This window comes from Monopterus albus, unplaced genomic scaffold, assembly GCF_001952655.1.
Source record: "Monopterus albus unplaced genomic scaffold, M_albus_1.0 scaffold28.1, whole genome shotgun sequence".
Classification (NCBI taxonomy): Eukaryota; Metazoa; Chordata; class Actinopteri; order Synbranchiformes; family Synbranchidae; genus Monopterus; species Monopterus albus.
This window is the reverse complement of record NW_018127908.1, coordinates 853,413-854,327: the sequence shown is the minus strand read 5'-3', so window position 1 is coordinate 854,327 and position 915 is coordinate 853,413.

Sequence of the window (915 nt, the reverse complement as noted above, 5' to 3'; positions counted from 1 at the left end):
GCCTGGTGGTCATCTCAGGTTGTGGGCCCCCAGTCTCTGCAGGACATCCCAAGATAAAGCAGAACTTGGAATATGCTAAGTGGGTCTAGGTCTAGGTCTGAATTCCTGCCTAAAAGCATATTTATGAGAAAATAATGGTTTTGGGATGGAAAGGAATGTCACAATCCAAAAACTCTAACCAACTGAGGACTGGTGACAGTGAGAAATTCTTTGACTTTTATTCAGTGATTGAGAGCTCAACTATAATGATTTTAATCAGTAAAATAATTTAGACTGATGTTTAGAAATAGTAGTTGATTCATTTAGATTGTAAGCTGATCAAAACAATTATTGATGATTTAATGTTTTACCTCATTGCTTACTGCTGTACTGTAATTCTTTGAAAACCTATATAAAGTTCCTGGAAAGGTTAAACTTTCTCTTTCTCTTTCTTCATTGAGTTATTCTTTAAAAATCATACAATGTGATTGTTTTTACAGTTTAGTAATTGTTTTTATATCTTTTTGTTTTTATTGCACTCTGTTTTGGTCAAGAGCACACTAATTTCACTGCACATAACTGTGTAATGACAATAACGTCTATTTGATTCTTATACAAGTATTATTGTAAGTGATCAGTCTCTTACAATAATTATCAGCGTTAACAGGGTGCACCGGAAAATGACATTACAATTATCCGGTGAGGTGCTTGCTTTGATGTCTTAAGTAACCTTTATAAAATCCAAAACCAGAATCAGTTAATAAATTCACATTGTCAAGTGAGATTACAGGGTGCTACATTTGAAATGAACTGTCTTTTTAATATGCAACATGGATGAAAAAACTAAGAGCAAGGACCGTGACGTCACCCGGTATGGCGCAACTGGGGCTCGACCCTGGAGCCGAGCCCGGGGTTGGGGCTCAAATTCGAGCGCCT